Genomic DNA, 20,511 nt, shown 5'->3' with positions numbered 1-20,511 from the left:
TCCAACTAGTATAAAACTCTACACCCAGTGAGCTCTGTGGCTAAGAAGCCACCTGTATTCAGGCTCTTTGCAATACATCACAATCCTTGCACAGGCATATTACCAAGTATTTAACTAGGCATGCTAAGTTGCCAATCCAGCATAACAAATCACTCAAGTGATTGCATTTGTCAAATCTAATTAAAGCCGTAAGAGATGAGCTTTACTAATGTCTCAAGGTCAGGCGAAGTGTTTGGCAGGACACTGTATACATTATCTATTTACATTTCCAGGATGTTTCAAGAAGAATTTCCAATCAAATTTGGACTTGTTTTAGAAGAAATTTGTTTTCAACATTAAGTAAACCATTCCTAAGGTTCGAGGGGTAGTAGATTATACAGTTTTAAAAATGGTTTTCATTGGGCTCCTATAGGACTTTATAAAACACTGTTTTGTTTATGTTGTTCTGCTATCAGTTTATCAGAGAGAATGTGCGTCTTGTTGAAGATCACGTTAACAAACTGTACTGTCAACAGAACAATTGAGATTTACCTTACATCCCACATGAGTTAAGTAATAGGTCGTTTTGCATACGTTGGCCCTTAACTGTGGAAAATGCACTGCCGATACCCGCAGCACATCAGCAATAGCAGTTCATCAACGTACGTTTCCTTTTCATCGGTATTCACAATTTGCAACTTAGACTCCGTACCGCGAGAGGGAGCTGATGAACGCTATTAAATACAAAAAAATAAAAATAATAAATAAAAAAAAAACTTGCTGACTACCTTTTTCGTTGTGCATGAAAAATATCACCTGCACATACAGTACAATTAGCCGCAACCACAATTCGATAACTGATTTTATGATTGTCAAAATAGCCTCTCAAGTATCGTGAGCTTACTGATACGGCGATGCAAACTGAACTCAGTAAGGTGAAAAGTTTAAAGGCCCTTTTACCAATGACTGTTGTTTCAGGAAGTGATGTTCCGTGATCATGTGATGTTTCAAGATGCAACAATATTTTGAGGAGATGGTCTGTAAAATAAATTCGCTAAGGTCAATGCAGAAATTAGTAAGGGTTAATTCAGAAGTACTTTTTGGATTCTGGGGAATATAATAACTATTATATTAACGAGGTAAGGTGATCGTATTTGTTGTTGATAAGGTGCAATATTTAACGGGACCATGTCATTTAATTTATGAATGATACAAAAAAAAAAAAAAAAAAAAAAAAAACGGTGCCACTGAATGCAAAATCAATGCTAGTTTTGAAAACAATTACGTTACAAAAAACATGGCATTGATTTATTTAAACAAAAACGCAATGATTGTGTTATTCTGCTACACCAAAAGATAATACTGTACCGGCGATAACTGTTTTTACTTTGGTAGACAAGGCTAACATTTGGTGTTTCAGTTGTGTCAAGTTTCCCCTTTACTAAGTACGTTGCTCCGGTTACATGAAGCGTACAGATTTGACTTTGGCTCGTTGTGATGTTGAGAACCTGTGTGCCCCCAAATTTAGATCACTCAATAGGTGAATGATAACATATCGTCTACATCACCTTAGTGACCCGTGTTGCTTCCCCCCTAAGTCACAAAGCAAACTGACCAAATGTGGCTTTATTATCGACTAAAGGTAATACCCGAAAAATGCCATTAAAACCCTTTTAAAATGAACCACACGTACTTTCTGATAGGCGTTATCTCATTACCAACTTTGCGTTACTGAATTGTGTTAGTGTCCAAACCTTAGTTCTAAGCAAATACATTTTCCAACCTCGTATTAGCTTTATTAACATTATTGCTTTTTTAGTGTGATGAAAATCGTTTTGGTTGTTATCATTTTTCTAAACTGAATTAATTCAGAATATGCAAATACTGTTGCATCCTGGCACTTGTGCAGTTCTGTAAACTAAGTCACAGGGGCTGAATGCAAGCCAGTGAGTATGATATACCGCACAGGAAATGACAAGGAACCAGCAGCAACATAATCTGTAGGGTTGTTTTAGCCTAGGTGTAGATCCCAAGTTAAAGCATGAAGAACAAAAAAAAAAAAAAAAACATTATTTTCAATACAACAAAAAAAAAAAGGTATGGGGAGTGGACAAAAGTTGAATTTTAAAGCTATAGTTACACTCACTTAACTGTTCTTAATAGGTCCAAAAATTTGTCAAATAGGTGGCTTCCATTCAGCGAGATTCCTCTTATGTCCCCAGGGATGTCTTTTATTTATTTTTTGTTAAACTTTTTTTTTTAATTTTCTTTATTTTTTTTAATAACTGCTGCAGCCCTCATTTTCTCATAGATAAACCCCAAATAGTGTGTTGGCCTGAAATGATATTTCATTTTATTTTTTAAAATTGGGTTAAGGCATAGTTTTAAAGGCAGTTCTGTTGACTGCAGTAGTTAAGTTTCCATCCCACTGCTGTTCGGAGTTTTGACCGGTCACTGCTTTAGTAAGATCTATGCCAAAACTCTTAATGATTTATAAGACCACCTTTTAAATATTCAAATAAATCTTGTTTGTTAGCATGCCTGCTGCTTGCTCAACCCTTGACAGCAGCCATGCTTGGCAACTTTATAGTACTGAAATTACTTCTAATGAACGTCTGAGTTATTTTGCTGGCTGTTAAAAAAAATTAAAAAATAGGGCATTATTCTCAGATGTTCGACCCAATGGTAAACATTTACATTTCTCCAATGGCTACTATGCGAAAGTATTCAAACCATGGTACGGTTCAGTCCAATGACTCAATTAGCACTGCAATATATTTCAGAATTAGTTATTTTAGTATCCCAACGTGGTTAATATTTTTTAAAAGACTGTAAGGATCTTCCATTTTAAACAGTGGTAAAACAGCTACACATGCAAGCCCTGCACATAATCAGTAGCACAGTAAGAATATCAGCAATGTCCAGATTGCATTATCATTGCAACTGGACTGATGGAAATTAACAATGTTACAGAACACTATGTTCTGTATTAAACTGATAACATGTTACTGTACTTAATGTGCCAGGTAGTGCAACATTATATCAATGCAAAAGTACAGTGCACAGTATGATCTTTTGACACAAATTCCAGTTTGTAGAGGTTTCATGAAAAATGTAAAGTCTGCTTTATTCCATTAATTTTTTTACATTCTGTATTACCTGTCATGCACTTGCATTCTGTGTAGGTTTGGCAGTTTTGAAAGAACCGTTACAAAAGACATGCATTTTCCTCTAAATGTGCATGCCTTATTTTTAGGTAGTCTGTTACTAGTTCAAATCGGAATTGAATACCAGAAAGTAGGATCTTCTTTCCTGTCATTAATGAATTTCAACTTCTGCCCCGAATGTCTGCTTTGACTTTGCTGGAGTGAAATGATGTAAGCATTAAAACAGTAACACTGCCATGCAAATTGAGAGCTTTAGTCTAGTATGGTATATTTGTTTAAAAATTAAAATACTTGTTGATTATAATGGTTATTCTTTCAAAACTCCCCATAAAGCCTTCAGTGCATACCAAACTGAAATGCACAAAGGGACAGCTTTATGGAATTATTTCACATAACCCATTTAACCCTGAAAATAACGTTTTTTTTTTTTTTTTTTACAATTGTTATGAGGTCAAAATTAAAACTGGACATGGGCATTACAGTAATGATGTTTTGTCTTTCTTTTGGGTTTGAATTCTGCATTGCTCTGCTCATCTGTGTTTCGGAAGATGTCAACGTCTTCTAGTGACAGACTATCACTGGTGCAGGGTCTGGCCAGTCTACTGCGAAACTGTGGTAGGCTTTTAATCTATGTTTTATGACATTTGGTTTATTTTCTTGTTGGCCTGTTTTGCTCCAAAAATAATTACTTCTATTAAATCCACCACCCTAAAATTATTTCCTGGAAGTTTCATAGGTCAGGTATAGTCACCCATGACAGGGGAGAACCCCAGTAGGGTGAAGTTAAAGGACAGCGCTATTAAAATCTGCTCACACAGTATTGCTTTTTATATTTATACTTTTTCATACTAAAATGATATTTACATTTGTGGTGAGGGATGTTTATGCTTTGAATTTTGTACTATTCTTTTTTTAGGTGGCAAAATAATTAAACCTGAGAGAGATAGGGCTTGGCATGTATAATGTGTAATTGTCGGCAATTACAAGAATTGTATTTATTCTTTAAACTTTATGGCATTGGGTATACAATCGTTTACTACTGAGACCTTACCAAAAAAGAGACAAATCATAAAATACAGAAGAAATCGTACATTTAGAAGTTTAAAAAATTGCATAGAATCTAGGTCAACTGTCTACTTACTGTTAATCATTCCAGTGCACTTTGAGGTGTTTCCTCCATTTGTGGTTAATGACACATTAACCGTGTGTGATTGAGAATATGATGTGTCTCCTGTGCATGCGATAGAATTGTGATAATAATGTTATAATTGTTTTAAAGCTTGTTTCAACAGCTTCCAATAACAAAAAAAAAAATAAAAAAAATTGACGTAAGTCATTGACATAAGATCAAGTAACCTCTGTTATTCTACCTGACATACTGTAGAGCGACTGGTTCATAGAACGGCAGCTTGTAAATTATAAACTGAAACAGGAGAACATAACAGTTTGATGTTCATTATAGTATGTAGCCTACTTAACTCTTTGTTATTGAAAGACTAGCATACATAACGTATTGCATTTCTATTGAAATAGTAATACTAAAATTGCCATCTTAGTGTATTAGATTAATTTGACTGGTTTGCTGTTTCGAGTGTAGTTCCTTTTTATGTTGTCAGTATTTGCTCAGTGCTTAGTGTATGGGTTTTTGACTGTATTATTTTCATATTAAAAAGCAACTTGGTATAGGTTTGAATATTATTGTTCTCCTAACTAAGGTACTCTTCTTGTTGTTTAGAGCAGTGGTTCCCAACCCTGGTCCTGTGTCTGCTGGTTTTCATTCCAAATGAGGTCTCAGTTACTTAACCAGACCCTTAATTGAACTCGTAATTTGCTTAATTAGACATTGTTAATTGTTTTAAATAGTTGAAGATTTCAAGTTAGCTGTAAAATTTTAGAAAGCCCAACGCTTACAGCCCTACTCAAGCCATCCCGACTCATCTCATCTGAGTTTGCACAGATTCTGCGATCAGTTGTGCTCAGTTTTGGTTTGACATCGCAATTGAGTTTTTCCTGACTGGGTGTCACACACTGCTAAGACTGAATTACTGACCACAGCTAGATACTGGTGATTACTGTGTATCCAAATTTAATTAATACTGTGCGGTACACATTTTTTTTTATTAACTTTGCCCAACATAGAGACCCTCACATTATGCATGACATTGTATGCTGATAAGACAGCAGAGACAGTGCTGCAAGGCAACCAAAAGAAGCGCTTAGCCTATTAATTTAGGTATTGACCATTTACACCATGCAAACGTTTCAGGCAGTGTTTGACTTTTTGTATAGTTTGTCTGCTACACTTTAGCCTGTGGTAAATAAAATCCAACCTGTTGATTTTTATTTGACTTTGGCGTTTTTATCTCAGCATGTGGATCTAGGGGCTTGTGATTTGTGAACTATTGGAGATCGACGCACCAGTTACTTCTGTTTTAGCTCAGTAAAAAAATATAGGCTGCCAGTAGATTGATAATAAAAAGGTAAATTGATGATTAGTAAACGCCTAAGAAAACTATTCAAATGTGCACATATCTGGTATTTTTGAATTCGGGACACTCGGTGTAGTTCAAGACTAATGTATTTTTACCTGTGGAACTAAAGCTGTCAATATTCCGCCATCTTGTATGACATCGCATGACAAGCCACGTCACTTAAACCTGCTTCACCATTGGTTGATACTCTTATGACTAATTGGTCTCAGTCAGTCTTGGTTGGCAACCGCAGCACACAGACAGACTGATCACATCTGAATGAAACTGCGTCTAAAAAAGATTCAACATGTTCAATCTTCAAATCTGAAGACATTCTGACTGAAATCTGCATAATCTTGGTTTTAAGGGCACACACACTGCTAAGATTCATCCAGACTCTGTACGGCCAGTTGAGTTGAGATGAGATGAGTCGGGACGGCTTGAATTGGGCTGTGTCCGGCGGGCTTTAGTAACTTGAACTCTGCAACTGTGAAAACAATTAAGAAAGCCTAATTAAGCAAATTATCATTTCAATTAAAGGTCTAGTTAAGTAATTGGGAACTCAGTTGGAATGAAAACCAGCAGACACAGTGAGTCCCCAGTTGAAAACAGAATCATGTATAACTTCCAAGTACTTCTAGTATACCAGAGTGTAACTATTATTGTACTGTACATCAGTAAGTACATATCTCAATAATACATGGAACACATGTGCCGTGTTTCTTACATCCACTAGGAGAGTGTTGCAGGCGTATTTCTTATGGTTGCACATGACTGTACTAGAAGTAGGGCCTTCTTGTAGGTTAGACATGATCCTGAGAGCTCTCTTGGGGGAAACAGGGGTGCTTTAAACTTCTGAGTGACCAGGATGAGAGGACTGAAACAGCAAACGATATACAAACTGATTGTAAACAACAAACGGAACATGTGACATGACATAACATTACTCTTTAATACTTGTGTATAAACCAAAAAATAAAATAAATGCCCAAGGGGAAATAATGGTAGAGTTACCATAGTTTGGTAAGAAAGCCCAGTAAAATAAAAATGTACAAATAAAAATGGAGGCTATGCTGAGGCCTATGTTTCTCCCTGTAGGAGACACAGTCTTGGAGGGCACCAGCACCCTGACTCTCCAGGCTGAAGGCCTCCAGCACCTCACCCACCTGTTTGAGCAACACCTTCTGTCACGGAAACACCAGCATGGGTTCCTGGCTCTGCCTTCCCACCCGGCCGACCCAGCCTCCATGCTGCAGGTGCAGTTTCTCTTCGACATGCTGCAGAAGACCATCTCCCTCAAGGTATTCAGCAGGTTAACAGAATGTCCACAATCTTCAGGGCACAGACTCCAAACCTTCAGGAAATTTGAATTCTGTATGTGTGGGGAGGGGGAGGGGGACATATTTTGAATGTAGACTATGCTCCTGAATTGCTCATTGATAGCTGTGAAAAAGATAACAATTTAAAAAAAAAAAAAACTAAATTTCACATGTCTTTATAGCGCAGTACATTAGTTTGCTAGTCTTTGATTAAATATTATTATTTAAATGTCTTGATGACACAGAATTGGGGATGCCTTTCTTTTTGGTAGAGGAGTTAGTAACTGTTAGTTAGTGACTGTGTGGAGGGGGGAGGTCAAGAAGAGCTACTTCCTCATAGTGACCCCTGGGCAACGTATCTGAAGGCAAAAAGCTCTTCAAATCGAACTTACCATGCAATGCTTAAGCAAAGCAATGTTGGGCTTGGTTAGTACTTGGATGGGAGACCACCTGGGAATACTGAGTGCTGTAGGCTATCATGTTAAGCTCATACGAATATATATATATATATATATATATATATACATACATATATACATACATACATACATACATACATACATACATACACACACACACACACACACACACACACACACACACACACACACACACACACTGTGTGGAGGGAATACTTCAATAACTCCAGCTGCCAGCAGGTGGCGGGCGCTATTAGGTTGTGAAGTCTTCAGTAAATAAAAAATAAGTTTAAGAACTTGTCTTTGTTTTTTTATGCAGCTTTTTAACTCTAGTGAGTCAAAGCTTCTATCAACAGTGAAAAATTTTCCCATTCAAGTCTCTCAAATACTTGGAGGTACAGTCAGATCTTTGATTTTTGTTTTCTAAACAAGGAAAGTGATGTATCCATCTGACTGAGGTACAAGCTTTTTTCTTTCAAGTATAGCAGTCAAAAACAAGGTGTTGATTAACCAGAATTTAAAAAGTGCTTCCCAAGATTTTTTTAATGCATTTTCTTGCTTCGTAACACTAGCTATATTATCACTCACTCCACTTTTCTTCTCTTGAATTAATCTGTTAATTAAGCATGAAGTCACCACACCAACAACTGCTAATATTTTCAGTGTCGTGGCAACTCCTCAGGCAAATTCTAACAGCACTTTCACCTGTGACCTAAAATGACTGCCATATTTGGATCATGTGACTTTTTGCTGTCTGGATGACCACCTAACGCTTTCAGATATTGGCTTCTTAACCAGTCCACAGGTGCATTCTGTTATTCTCTCAATTTCGATCTTAGATATTGTACAAGAAAAATTTTACTTTTTTGTCAGTATTATAATTTTATAAAGTCTTCCTCTGATCTCAGAAAACATTTGAGGTAGCGACTTCATATTTGAAGGGAATGTTTAGAAATCTGTTGCAGACCATAATGTGGCTGCCATGTTTCAATGCAGTTGAAATAACTGCATTGAAACAATACATTTTGAGTTACTGTCTTAACGTTTGGTACATGTGTTTGACCCTGGACAGTCTCAGAGCTGATTAGAGAGTTTGCTGTTTTCTTTGCTCTCCCAGGTGAAGCGGATCCCCCCACACTGCCTGGAGGGACTGAGAGCTGTGTACTCCCAGCTTGAGGTCTTCATCTGCTCCAAGAGCGTCCATTCCCTGGAGGTGAGTTGCATTCTTCCAGTTTCTCTTCTACATGTACTCCTGCAGAATTTTTTTTTTTTTTTCAAGCAATTAGAACTAGAAATATCCAAACTATAAACTGAGTGCATTGCAGGTTTCCAGACTGTGGTCTGTGTTAATACATTTCTGGCTGTTCGTGAAAGATGGTACTGACCTACCCATTTACACATTATTAACACTACCCATAGCAAAATAAATAAGCTCTGTGCTTCCAAACAACATTTTATAATCCTATTTATTCAGCTATTCTGAAAATATTTCTGTTCGAGTAAATCTTACCTAATATAATTGGTGTAATTTTGTAAATTCACATTTGTTTTATACAGAAGATACACACGTTTATGGTCAGTATTGAACAGATTTTACAGGTTGTTCCTTGAAGATATTTTTATTGCTGAACTTCTGTCACAACCCTGCATTCCACTTCTAGAGGTTTCTTAAAGGAATGCAAAGATATAGAAAACCTGAGATTCTTAGAAAGAGCAGAGAAGTAGAGACAAAGCAGGAGGCTTCTGGGAATTTGATATGCTGGCAATGAGATCCATTAGTGAGCAGTACATTTTGTTCATCTTATAGCTTTTTAAAAAAATTAAAAACAGGTTCATCGTAGCGTGAGTCTACTGATTGATGAAAATACATATTAGGTGTGATTTACTGGAATTACTAGATTTATGGACTTTAAAGAATGTATTTTTTTATTCCTTAATATTCTTGATAATAATGTGTTAGGTACTAGTTTAGTCAGACGGGTGACTTAGTTCTTTGATTTTTCCCACTTGTGGGCCGACATATTGCAAAATAATGCTTGAAGAGCAATTAGTTTTATTTGACTTTCTCTTACCTTTTTATGATATTTGCAATCGTTTTAAGTGTTGTTGCTTAGATATTGAGTATTTTTGACTTGGAATATTACTCTAACGTGAAACTACTTTGCCAGAACTACTTGAAACTACTTTGTCTCTTGCACTTCCCATTCTGATAGTGGATTCCCATATTTTCGACATCTCTCTTACATTGCTGTACAAATCAAAACAATAACATTCTGTCAGTTACTGCCGAATCTGATCTAGTGAGTATAATGCAGACTGGATAGTATATTAGATTGTCTTAACATAGTGTTATTATAATGGTCATTAAATTGATGCATCTAAAGCCCCTTTCACACTGGCACTTCTACCTGGGTTCTGGCTACTTGGGTCACAATCTTGTGAGTATGAAACCATATACCTCAGTGGTACCCGGGTCACAACACGTCAGGATGTGGGTTGATGCACTTTGACCCAAATTGAGCGAGACAAAATGCATGATGGCCGTTCATAAGCCGAGGAAATAACAAATAGCCATTCCTGCATGAAGGTTTCACTTCCACAAGGAACTTTTCTGTTTATTCTGTTTAGCCGTATTTTTGTTGATTGAGACACACCGTGAGCCAGATTGCAGCAGGGATGAAGAAACATTTGCACTTTTCAACATTTGGGCCGACGGTTCAATCCAGAGAAGCTTTGATGGAAGCATCCGTAACAAGTTGCTTCCGGTGTTTTGATACGTGCATTGTGTACTTGCGTCTGTCACCCAGGTCAATCGTGCTTTATCAAAAGTAGTGTGAAATCACATAGCTGACCCACATGACAGCGGGTCCTGACGCGGGTAGGTTTCGACCCAGTTAGAGCATGCCTGTGTGAAAGGGCATTAAGTATTACTCAAATAAACCTGCAGTAAAATTGCACATTGAAAAAACAAAGAAGTAAGGGGGTATGCGATTCAGAGAATGTTCCCAGGTCATATTAAAGCAAAACAAACAAGTCAACAATACACAATTTTCAAGCAATGGCACTTCTCAGAACAACTGCGAATAACAGTAAGGATAAAAAACTGTGGTATACAGTTGAGTCTTTATCTTGCTTGTTTTTGTTTCCCTCCCATACAGGAGCTAATTTCTTCATGTGGAGGTGATCTGAGTTCTGCCTTGCCCTGGCTTGAACTGCACACATTAAATTTCAGCTATAACTCGATCACTGCACTCGACAACTCGCTGGTAAGGAAGGGCCTACAGGATGAACAATACTCAGATATGTCATCCTGCACCAGTCGTTGGTTAAGCTATCTTTTGATGGTCACACTATCTGTAAAAGGTTAAGCTGCATTTTCTCTTCTTGGTTTTCCAGCTGCATACCAAATTGCAAATATAGGATAGGGTGTGTTTTTTTCTGTCTTGGGGCTATGCCACAGTTAGTAATATGTATATTAAAAGCACTTGCTGCTGTGAATATAAGGTGTTATGCCAGTGATTGTCACACTTTTTTAGGACTAGTACCCTGTTTCTTGTAGCAATTCGCGACCATGGCGGAATTGAGATTTCTGGAATTAATAGGTCTGGGTTATTTTGGCATTTAGACAGCCTAAAGTCACTAAGCAGTTGTTTTGTAAACTGGATTTAAAAAAACAAAACAAAACTAAACATTTGGTGTAGATGTGAAAATGGATGCTCATACAATAGGACATTTACTTGAAACCTTTTGTTAAATTCTATGTTTTGGTATTTTTGTTTGTTATTTAAATCTTTCCAGCCTTAGTTCTGAGTTTTGTTGCTCTAACATTGTGAGTTTATTATTTTGTTCTATTGTTAACTGACTTCAGTCTTGCAGGCCCACTTATTTGAACTGATGTCATATTGTGATCTTTTAACTCTGCTTCTATACATGACAGTTGAAATGGCAACTTCCTTTTTCTTTTTCTTTAAGAGTTTACTGAATGTTCTGAAGTCCTTAGATCTGAGTCACAATAAAATCCAAGAGTGCACTGACTATTTACTCGTTAGTATACTAGCAATGGGGTGATATTTCCATTGTTTTAGTATTGTTTTGCTAAAATAGGCATAGACACAGTTGTTCTCTATGGCAGGATTGTTTCTCTCCTTTAAGTAATTTGATAAGGTACAAGGTTTTTTTTTTTGTATTTTTTTTTTTTATTCGAGAGATTTTTGTACTGTAATATGGTACTAATTTTAGATTTTTTTCTTTGGTAATTTAAAGTGAAACAATATTCAGTTGGATTTTGAAAAAAAATTTCAAACATGGAAAACCCTGTTTGTTCAAGTATTATTGTTCCCGATATTATATCGTAGTTCTCCACTCACCTGTTTTCAACATACATGAGCATCTTTTTGAGCGTATCATGACATCACGCGAGTCCAAAACCACGCTGACATAATTGCAGGGGCCATTACTGTGACAGATATTACAGCGACTGCCCGTAACAGCGCTACAACATTATCGTGACGGACGTTACAGCGGCTGCCTATAACAGCGCTATGACATCACAGCGACAGACGTTACAGCGACTGCCTATAACAGTGTGTGGCAGGAAATGGCGTTGCGGTCACTCAGACCAGATGGAGGAACAACAACAGACGGGTACGGTGCAGTGGCACGTGCGCCGTTTTATTTAAAGAAAACTAAAATAAATAAAATGTTTAAACAAAAATAAACACTGAATATAATGAATTAAGTGTTTATGTGGATTAAGTGGAATTGTTAAGAAACATGGAATCCTGGTAAAGAGGGTGTTTGGAAACTTAAACCAGAATTTGTTGCAATACCTTTTTTTTCTGCTGTTGTTTGCAGCCCCTCTGTGAGTTGAAGCATTTGAATTTGGGGTACAATTTTCTAACCGAAGTGGCAACGCTCAGTCCCAGCTGTCGAGCCAAGCTGGTCACCCTCATCCTCCGCAACAATGAACTGGAGAGCATCAATGGTAAGGGGTGAGGGGTAAAGAGGGGAGGGGTAGTAGCAGCTATAGAAACCCTTCAATACCTGGAGCCTTTTATTAACCATATGCTATTTTTGATTAATTTTTTAATACACTTTGTATATTCAGCGATAAAAGCTTTCTCATTTGGCATGCATTTAAAATGTCGCGCTGCTTTGCTCAGACACACAGGGATCTATTTAAATTATGTAAACCGTGGCGGATCCTAATACAGGTGCTCTCTAACTGTATTAATCCTACTGGTGTCTTTTTCCCAGGGGTGACTTACAGACCAACTTATTAACATTACTACTCACAATAAAGGTACAATGAAATGAGGTATGCGAAAGTTAGGTCTGTACATTTGAATGTGATATTATTAAGATCCTGCACAGTTGAATCATTATCGTGTAGTAAGAATTGCAATATGAGGCTACTTACCCTTTAATATAAGTGCCAAAAATGGTGCCACTTTTTTCGATTGCGAAAGTCACATCGTAAAAGACTGCAATCATCCCAAGTATGAGTGATGGACAAGAGGAAATTGACTGTGCTTGTCGGGGCTTGTGATATTATGTTCATGTTGCAGGGGTGGAGCACCTCTCCTCTCTACAGCACCTCGACCTGGCGTATAACCTCCTTATGGAGCACACCCAGCTTGCCCCCCTCTCACAGCTACACTGTCTCAATAAGGTGAGTCACTCCCAGACTAGAACACTGCACCCAGAGTGAGGTAGTCTATTCAGTCTTGCCACTTAGCATTTTCCAGACAAGTTGAAAGCCAGCTCAAACCCTAGTAAAATTTAGAAAAACATTATATTAACTCTGTAATGGAGCAAGACAACCCTGGAATCACTGAGAATGATTTCAACCACCATTCAATACGCAATTAAAATGAAGCTACTTGACTTATAAAATATGTTTTTACATTTGCAGACAGAAATAATGTCAAGAGACTCGCTTGCACTTTTAGATGTTGGATTTGTATACCATGGTTCTCAAAGGTGCTCAATGGTACTCCCCTGGAAGAGAGCTTGTATTTTCTTTTCAGTTTAGCGGCACCCCCAACTCTTCCTAATATGGCTGCTGTAATGTTTCTACTGTATAGGCTGATTTCACATATGGGGCACAACTGCATTCTATGATAATTCTCAATTAAGTTAAATTGATGGTGTGCAGTTTATTTAACCTCGGGCCATGATGCAGACTGCTTTGAGTTACTGTCCTTCACAACTGTATTTAATGATTCTTCCCTTGAGCTGAGCTTTGTAGTTGGTCACCAGCTTGCAGTGCAGGGGCTTAATGCAGTAGCTTTTCATGTATTGTTTGAGTCTGATTAAATCCTGCGGTGGAGGGGCAAGAAAGCCAGCAATTTGAAGGTTTATCGTATCCAACCTATCCTGAAGGATGTGTAGCAATCTTCTTACTATAAAAGTCATTCTGATTCATTCTAAAAGTGTGAGGTCATAAAGTTGTAACAGGTAAGTAAATAACAATGTATACTTGTTACTGAGTTTAGCACAATTTGGCTTTCTAAATGAAAGATACTTTATGTTGTATGATGCTGATTGAATAGTTAGATAATTAGAATATATGTGGCTTAAATACAAAAGTTGAAGATAAAGTGTTAGATTTCCACCATTTCTGTATTACTGTTCGATATCTCAGTCCCACGCAACTGGTCAGAACGAGAGGATAAATTCACATAGAAAACCCACTGCATCCTGTTACACAATAAATAGGTTTCATGATGTTTCAATCAAATACAAAACAATTAAAATTAGAACCCCTAAGGGGGTGATGCTGAGACGCCAGAATCACTGTCGAGCTTTCTTGATGTGTCGTAGGCTAGTTGATGAAACACAGAGGACGTAAGACGCTCCTTGAAGACTCCAGAGAGTCTGATGGATACTGAACACATTGCAGTAGACTATTATGTTGTAGCTGCCGTTTGAAAGTTCTAATTGAGCGTTGTGTCTTTAGGGGCCCAGTTACGGAAATTCTTTAACACCAAAGTAAGCTAGGACGTCCAAATGACTGTTACATCTGGAAATTTAAGACACAATGAACTACTGTGCTCGTCTGTAGCAGTTGCTTTATATACTTATGTTTTTTTTTTTTTTTTTTTTTTAAATGAAGATGCTGGTTTTGTAGTTTCTCAAAATGAAGTCCTAATAAGTATCTTTTTATTATATCAGCTTAACCTGGAGGGAAATCCGCTGTACTTCCATAGCACTCACCGAGCCACCACTGTCAGACACATTTCTCCAAAAGCAGCCTTCCTCAAAGTGAGTATCTGCTTTTTACTGTACTCTGCTCAGTGAGTATGGAGCACACAGACTGGGACTTGGGGTTATCTGTACGGTACACTGCCCCTTCACATACAGATTCAGGTTTAATGCTTGGCTATATGATCTGAATGCTTGCATCAATATATTGCCTCAGATTTGCCTAAAACAGGTAACAATAAATAAGTAGATATATAAATAAAACAATAAATAATAATAAATTATTAATAAATAATAAATAAGTAGATATATAAATATTATATATAATATATATATATATATATGTAAATATTATAGCTATATAAATATATTAATACCTTTTTAAATGTGTATGTATGTACATACATATATAATACATGTATATATATAGATACACATACTACATATATATTATATATATTTATATATATATATATCTTAGTTGATATATATATATATATATATATATATACACACACACACAGTACTGTGCAAAAGTTTTAGGCAGGTGTGAAAAAATGCTGTAAAGTAAGAATGTTTTCAAAAATAGACATGTTAATAGTTTATATTTATCAATTAACAAAATGCAAAGTGAGTGAACAGAAGAAAAATCTACATCAAATCAATATTTGGTGTGACCACCCTTTGCCTTCAAAACAGCATCAATTCTTCTAGGTACACTTGCATACAGTTTTTGAAGGAACTCAGCAGGTAGGTTGGCCCAAACATCTTGGAGAACTAACCACAGTTCTTCTGTGGATTTAGACAGCCTCAGTTGCTTCTCTCTCTTCATGTAATCCCAGACAGACTCGATGATGTTGAGATCAGGGCTCTTTGGGGGCCATACCATCGCTTCCAGGACTCCTTCTTCTTCTTTACGCTGAAGATAGTTCTTAATGACTTTCGCTGTATGTTTGGGGTCGTTGTCATGCTGCAGATAAATTTGGGGCCAATCAGATGCCTCCCTGATGGTATTGCATGATGGATAAGTATCTGCCTGTACTTCTCATTATTGAGGAGACCATTAATTCTGACCAAATCCCCAACTCCATTTGCAGAAATGCAGCCCCAAACTTGCAAGGAACCTCCACCATGCTTCACTATTGCCTGCAGACACTCATTCGTGTACCACTCTCCAGTCCTTCGGTGAACAAACTGCCTTCTGCTACAGCCAAATATTTCAAATTTTGACTCATCAGTCCAGAGCACCTGCTGCCATTTTTCTGCACCCCAGTTCCTGTGTTTTTGTGCATAATTGAGTCACTTGGCCTTGTTTCCACGTCGGAGGTATGGCTTTCTGGCCGCAAGTCTTCCATGAAGGCCATTTTTGACCAGACTTCTCCAGACAGTAGATGGGTGTACCAGGGTCCCACTGTTTTCTGCCAATTCTGAGGTGATGGCATTGCTGGACATCATCCGATTGTGAAGGGAAGTAAGCATGATGTGACTTTCATCTGCTGCAGTAAGTTTCCTTGGCTGACCACTGCGTCTATGGTCCTCAACGTTGCCCATTTCTTTGTGCTTCTTCAAAAGAGCTTGGACAGCACATCTGGCAACCCCTGTCTGCCTTGAAATTTCTGCCTGGGAGAGACCTTGCTGATGCAGTATAACTAACTACCGTGTGTCTTGTTGCTGTGCTCAGTCTTGCCATGGTGTATGACTTTTGACAGTTTGGCTGTTCCTCACCCAGTTTTATTCCTCCTACACAGCTGTTTCTGTTTCAGTTAATGATTGTGTTTCAACCTACATGTTGAATTGATGATCATTAGCACCTGCTTGGTATAATTGTTTAATCATATACCTGACTATATGCCTACAAAATCTCTGACTTTGTGCAAGTGTACGTAGAAGAATTGATGCTGTTTTGAAGGCAAAGGGTGGTCACACCAAACATGGATTTATTTTAGATTTTTCTTCTGTTCACTCACTTTGCATTTAGTTAATTGATAAATATAATCTATTAACATGTCTATTTTTGAAAGCATTCTTACTTTACAGCATTTTTTCACACCTGCCTAAAACTTTTGCACAGTACTATATATATATATATATATATATATATATATATATATATATATATATATATATATATATATATATATATATATATAATGAAATCCTTTGATATCAATGGACGTGCATTAAACTGTTGTAATCTTTGTCCTGTGATTTTAGCAACCATTAAAAGCAGAGAACAGTTCCCCATAAAAATTAAAAATAAACTTTTTAAAAGGTTTCTTCCTGATTTGCCAGGGTTTAAAATCATCCTTACTGAAGATCTATTTCATTTGCAGCTCAAGTTGGATGGGAGTACTCTGTCGTTCTCTGAATTAGCGGTGAGCAAAGTTTTTTTTTACATTATCAGCACCAAATATTTCATAAATCATTTCATGGTGCTAATATTGTACTCTTAAATCAAAGTATGCATCTGTTTCACACGTATCCTTGGAGACAGGTATAGTACAGTGTGAACAGGCTGGCTGTAGGGGTGACGGCAGACCAGAAAGAATAACACAAGCAGGCAGTACTGGGATTGAAACTGAGACACAATGACTGTGCTCAGTGTTTTAATGAAACAAAATGGTTTAAACAAAATGGCACACGCACTTGACGCCAAATAAAATAGACGAACAAAACAAGGAAACAGTAAACAAACAGTGGACAAACAAACACGGTGAGTTAAATTAATTATTTATTTAGTTTTACTTCACTTTTTGTTTTCTCGTTCTCCCCACCCGTTTTCCACTCACGAACACCCAACCCGGAGTGAGTGAAAACATGCTGCTTTTATGCAGCTGTACCGAGACTCGATTGCTAATCAGTCATTCAATTGGAGTCTTGGTACAACTGCACCTGAATTAATAAAAGTGCAATTCCCGGTGCTCACATATTACATTTTACCTTCACGTGTAGTGTTGTGCAGTCCTCGTGCCTAAATACAAACATACATTTTGCTCTTGCTCATAACCCATATTTATATCCTGTGTATTTTATACATACACACCAACATTAACACACTACATACAACATAAAACACTAATAAACATAAAGGGACGGGACACTCCACCACATACAGACAGTAATTTGTCTGCAGGTAGATATGTCATGCATATATCTAGAGAACCACTTGTCCATTTGTGATGAACTTTGCTAAGGACAAGTTGTTGAGTGTATCATAATCTGTGTGGAAGTTGTCTGTCTGAACAGTGAATTGCTTTCATTAAGGGGACCACTTACCCAATTGTAATGAGTCTTGCTAAAGACATTCTTGCAGCTTTATATTTGTAAAGTCAAGCAATTAAGGAAAATATGTGCCACTCCATTACAGTTTTTACCATGACACACAACACAAGGAGACCAGGTTAAAAGCTGACAAATTATTTTGTTGCTAAAGACATCAACGGAGACGACGTTGGTAAGAACCTGTACTCACTTTAGTTGTTATTCCTCTTCCATTCCAGGTGCTGCCGAAACAATGTCAGCTGATTGGCCGGGCGCTACGAAGCTCCTCTCAGGAAGTGATGCTGTCTGAGAAGGGGATCCAGGAAGTGTCCAGTGGAGGAGGCGACCTGAGTGACAGTATGTCCCAGAGTAAAAGTAGAGCAGAAAGGCTCATCCGCAAGAAATCCAAGGTATCCATAACACACGACCATGTGAATGAATGTGGAAGTTACTATTGGAGAAACCCATATAATTCTTCATCTTGCCCAATACCACTACCTGTTGAATGGAAGTATGATATATTTAATAATGGCAGGATGCACCATTTCTCCACTGGCTTTTACCATGGCAATGGAAGTAATTATTAGGGCATGTCACAAAGACGGCTGGAGTGGGGGACGTCAAACCAGAAACAGGAACCAGAGAAACAAACAAAGAGAGAGGTGGAGTTGGGTGGAGCTGAGCGCATGCTTGCGCTCAGCATTTAATGAATTAACAGAACAGTAAATAAAAAGGTTGTAACAAACAGAAACAGGACACTGCACATTCACCAAAACAAACAGACAAACAAAACAGACTACACAGAGAAACACGATGAGCTTCTATTTTACTTTACATTATTATTTTATCATTACCTCTGTCTCCAATCCTGTTCTCCACTCACCGAACACACAACTCTGAGTGAGTGAAAACATGCAGCTTTTATGCAGCTGTACCGAGACTCGATTGCTAATCAATCATTCAATTGGAGTCGTGGTACAACTGCATGTGAATTAATAAAATGCAATTCCCCGTGCTCATATATCATTACTTTTTACTTGCACGTGAAATGCTGTGCAATCCTCGTGCCTAAATACAAATATACATTTTAAACACTCGTGTTACACAGACCCGTTTATATCTCGTGTACCAATGACTATACACCAACATTAACACACAACATATAACACAAAATACACACAGGGGCGGGCACTTTGCCACAGGCATCAAAATGGGTAGTGGGAGGAGAACGCGTGGCTTCTGGAATGCAACTACCACCAGTCATGGATACATGGATGACATGACAACCATGACTACAACAGTAGCCTGCACTAATTGGTTATTGGGCAAATTAAGCAATAACATTGAATGGGCATGAATGCAATTCAAGCCTACTAAGTCAAGGAGCATCTCTATAATTAAAGGTAAAGTAGTAGATAAAAGGTGCTACATTAATGGTGAGGCAGTACCATCAGTGTCCGAGAAGCCAGTGAAAGGTTTTGGGAGATGGTACGATGGGGATCTAAAGGACACAGTTCATGTTTGAGAAGTTAGACAATAAGCATCGGAAGGGTTGAAGAGCCTAGACAGCTGCGCTTTACTGGGCAAATTGAAACTCAAAATGTGTAAGGGAGGCAGTACCTGTGTTGAAAACTGGAAAAAAGTGGGCAGCAAAGAAAGCTGTGGAAGATACAAAGGCTACCGTTCGAATTGGTGATATTGTGGGGAAAGTTCAGCATGGAAGGAAGGGTCTTGGTCTCAGTTCAGTTCCTCCTACATGGCACAAGGCAACCCCAACTCAACGGAGGTGACTGGTAGTCAACAAGATGCAAAAGCAGGAGGATAGAATGAGGTGTTTAAAGGCTGGACCCAGGCCAAGCAGGGAGAATGGATGAGATGGGAGAGTATGGAACAACACAAGATTGGCTAGCAAGATCCATGGAGAATGGAACAGAGCAGGATCAGTTTCCTCATCAGATCAACATATGATGTTCTCCCATCACCACAGAACCTAAACCTCTGAGTGGGTGAGGATCCCTCATGTCCTTTGTGTTCATCACCTGCAACATTAAGGCACATTTTCACAGGATGTAAGGTGGGTCTTAGCCATGAACGGTTTACTTGACGCCATAGCCAGATGCTGCGATGTTTGGACTTAGCTTTGGAAGACATGCGTAACATCACCAATAATTTGCCACCAGTTCCATCAAAGCATTACAAACAAAAGACAATATTCCTCCATCCAGGAGAGCAACCACCAAGAAAAGGTGTTAAAACCACTTCGCCCAGGACAGCTGGAAGCTGCTAGAGACTGGAAAATACTGGCAGATGTTGGTCAATGGCTTATTTTTCCACCTGAGATTGCCACCACTACCCTTCGACCAGACATTGTTTTGTGGTCTTGATCAGCACGCCTTTTTCATCTGGTAGAGTTAACAGTGCCATGGGAGGATGCTGTGGATGAGGCGTATGAGAGGAAGTTCGGTATGCTCAACTAGCTGCTGAAGTGGAAAAGCAAGGATGGAGAGTCCTGGTTTACCCAGTGGAGGTGGGTTGTCGAGGATTTGTGGCACACTCTACAACCCAGTTTCTCAGAGCTGTCAGGTTCAGTGGCCAAGAGTGAAGAACTTATCTGAAGCAGCAGAAAGGAGCAGCAACTTGCGGTTGAGTCAGAAAGATTCTGGCTGGGGATCTCAAGCACAAGAGAAAG

General features: G+C 38.1%; 1 pseudogene; it reads left to right on the top strand.

The window, feature by feature from the left end:
- Positions 1-954: 954 nt before the first annotated feature.
- LOC121323067 overlaps positions 955-20,511 on the top strand; it is a 44,496-nt pseudogene continuing 24,939 nt past the window's right edge.

Source organism: Polyodon spathula, chromosome 11 (genome assembly GCF_017654505.1).
Source record: "Polyodon spathula isolate WHYD16114869_AA chromosome 11, ASM1765450v1, whole genome shotgun sequence".
Taxonomy (NCBI): Eukaryota; Metazoa; Chordata; class Actinopteri; order Acipenseriformes; family Polyodontidae; genus Polyodon; species Polyodon spathula.
Note: the sequence above shows the minus strand (reverse complement) of the source record. Positions and strands in the feature narration are given on the sequence as shown.